The following is a 3,340-nucleotide window of genomic DNA, read 5'->3' as shown; positions in this document are numbered from 1 at the left end:
ATGTCAGATATCCTGGAGCTGGAGCTCCAGGCAATTGTGAGCCCCAAGCTGCTGGGAAAAGAACTAGAGTTGTCTGTGGTGGACCAGCACATGCTCTTGACCACCAAGCCTTCTCTTGAGCCCATCATTTATACAACTAATAAACTATTAGAATACAATTTGTTAAGGGACATCCATCATTAGCTTTGTTTACCATGTATCTGAGTGACTTGCAAAATACTTTCATATGGATTTTATTATATATTTAAGAAGTGAAAATCTTTAGTTTCAAAATCAGCAATAAATCTAATTCGCACAACCTTATCTTCTTCCATATTACCTGGTGGCTTATACCTTGCGTGATTTTTTTTGTATTGCTTCCTTTGAAAGTCCTGGGAATGAGGGACAGTGACGAACCCCACCCTCACACCGACCCCTCTTCAGGGGACAAGTGCCTTCTAGATCAGTAGCAAGAAGTCAGGCAGCTTCCAGGTGCCTGGCATCGCCTACGGATGAGCTCCTCTCTGCATTCTAGCCTCAGAAGCGTCTAGGGTATTTATTTAAAAGGCAGATTCTGGGACCCATCCCTGATGCGGGTGTAATGGGAACATTTTGATGGCTACCTTATAAGAAAGTGGGTTTTACATGATGCCAACCGCAAAGAAGCATACATAGCTGGTGTGTTTAGAACACACATGCAGACCATTACTCACATCTTTGCTTTAAATTCTCACCTTACAGTGGTAGTTCAGAAGTCATCCTGGAAAAGCGAGACTGCGTTCCTATGAAGAGCAGGCGGGCACTGCGGGAAAAAGCCCGATGTTTTCCTGAGAGCTGGTGTGAGATTGAGTGTGACTGCAGCTGTTCTCAGCTGAATATAGACATAGAGTGACTTCATGTAGTTTCATGTGGCATGCACAAAGAGTAATAGGAGGCTGGCCCCTGTGAAGAAGTGCAACTTTTTATTAAGATTAAAGGAGAATGTTCTGAAGCTGGGGAGGTGACTAGGTAAAATGCTTGCAGTGTCGATGTGAGCGCGGAGCGCCGAGTTCAGATCCTCAGTACTCACCTGCATGGCTGGCACATGGCTTACAACCCCAACAGTGGGAGGCAGGGACAGGAGGATCCTGGCAGCTTGCTGGCCAGCCAGCACACCCTTATTGGGGAGCCCCAGGTGTGGGAACCCTCATCCACCCCTCCCCACTTGTCTAAAGTGCCAAAGTTTAATTTCTGAAGCTTTTCCTGGTGTTTTTTCTCAAACACTTGACATTTCTTCATTATTTTATCTTAGACAAGCTTACATCCACTATGGGCCAGGCAGCCACTCACCACATAATGACTGTCTATATAGTTTACTGTTGAAGAAACAGCATTTTAATTTCCATTCTTGTATTCCATTTCCCAAAATTGATTGCTGAATTGTGACTGCCAGACTCCTTATATTTGCTTTGTCTTCACAGAACTTTCCAAATGCTCCAGATCTGTCATCCACCCATTGTTACTTTTTTACTGTTTTGTTTCTTAAGCCAGCTACAAAGCTGGCATCCTGCATTTTGAGTCACATTTCCTAGATCCTAGGCTACTACCTTCTTTTGGCTTGTAAAGCCCTTCATCTTGCTTGGGCACCTCCTCTACCAGCTTTTTAAGAAATGATATATGAAGCAGACCCACACACGTTTGTCTTTATTTGATGGAGTGTAAATTTATTAGTTGAAAATAACTTGAAGGCACTTTTCCATTGATTTCCCCCCCCTTCTTCCTTTAGAGACATAGCAAACTCAATGAAGCTAAAATCAAATTCAGTCTACCAGAAACCTCTACTTCTAATGTGTGATACTTCAAACATATCACACTTTTTGATATGCACAATCTCTGGTGTGAGCTGCTATCACCCCCCTTCCCCTCAGTCTCTGATTTATATTTCAAGCAAGTTTCTGGGCTGTATGTATACTTTTTTTTTTTAAATGTAAAAAGTAGTGGAAACATGGAATTGCTTAAGTATTTAGTATTTTTTTCCATTCATGCTAGCACCTTTTTGTTGCAAACACTTGGGACCCGGGCAGCTGGAGGGTGTTCACTTTACAGAGCAACAAGTTGGCAAGCTGGAACATCCCTCAATCAATGATTGGAGTCTACACACTCCAGCTTTCTTCCCTCAACTTCCCAGTTCTATCAGCTTTGCCAGGGGGAACCTGCTTAAGATTCACCTCTACTGAAATGTTTCAGAATATGCTTTGAAGAGAACTCACCATAAAACAGTATTATAGTCATTTCCTTGTCTCTAGATTTCCAGGTTGCTTTTAGCTTTTCATTATTACATGTCCAAGGTTTTCTCTTGGCCTTTACCCACTGTGAAACGGCTGTGTAAATGAAGCAGTGTAAATGTGTAAATGTGTGCATCCTCATGAAATATCACGAGCACTTAAGTCTGATCATTGCAAGAACGTCACTTGCAATTCCTCCCTGCACCTATTTCCCTTCTTTCCAGGGGAAGGCTACCTCTGCAGGTATTTATTGGGCACTTTGACTTCTTTAAACAACTTGTTTCTTTTTGTGACCTAATCACCACGTCCTACAAATTCCGGATACTGGTAGTTTTCAGGTCATGTTCACTGCAAGAAAGCACCATTGTTTCCTTTTGATGTGTAGCTTTTGTGTAGAATCGATCCCTTTCTTCTGTGTGGTCTAGCCCCTCTCCCTTGATGGAAGATCATTTTTGCTCTTGATATTCTATACTCTCATTTTCCTGTTTGAAAACAAAGGCTGTGACTTAACAGCTTAAATAATTTTGCATAAAATAGTTTTCAAAAATCCTAATCATAGAACAGACTTAAACAGAAAATAACACTAAGTCTGATATTGTCAACTATTTATAATATATCTTAGACATTCTAATACTAGATTTTTTTTGTGTTTCATTAGTTTGTTTCTTTTACTTAAACATTTCTTGTATCCTTTTCAAGTACTGCAAAACATTTTACAGATAGAGTAACTACTCATTTTTTTGACATTTAAGCTCTTTCCAAATTTAAAGAAAATGCTCTAACAGTTACCTTCCCTTTGGATTCTTAGTTTGTGATGTATGTAGTATCTGGGTGTCTGTGCGTGTGCTTGCATATGGAGACCACAGGCTAATGTGCGCTGCTGTCTTCTATTGGGTACTCACTAATAGGGTCAGTCTGGCTTGCCAATAAACTGCCAGTCTCTTCCCTACTGTAGCATTGCTGGGGTTACAAACATATGACACTGTACTTGGTTGGCTCTTTACATGAGCACCAGGGACCCAAATCTTTGCATAACACTCTTCCTGGAGAGACATGAGCAAATGTCTACTAATCCCAGATATGGAAGCCCAAAGGAA

The sequence above is a fragment of the Meriones unguiculatus genome, chromosome 2 (genome assembly GCF_030254825.1).
Source record: "Meriones unguiculatus strain TT.TT164.6M chromosome 2, Bangor_MerUng_6.1, whole genome shotgun sequence".
In the NCBI taxonomy this organism is placed as follows: domain Eukaryota; kingdom Metazoa; phylum Chordata; class Mammalia; order Rodentia; family Muridae; genus Meriones; species Meriones unguiculatus.
The sequence above is the reverse complement of the archived record's forward strand: the minus strand, read 5'-3'. Positions refer to the sequence as shown.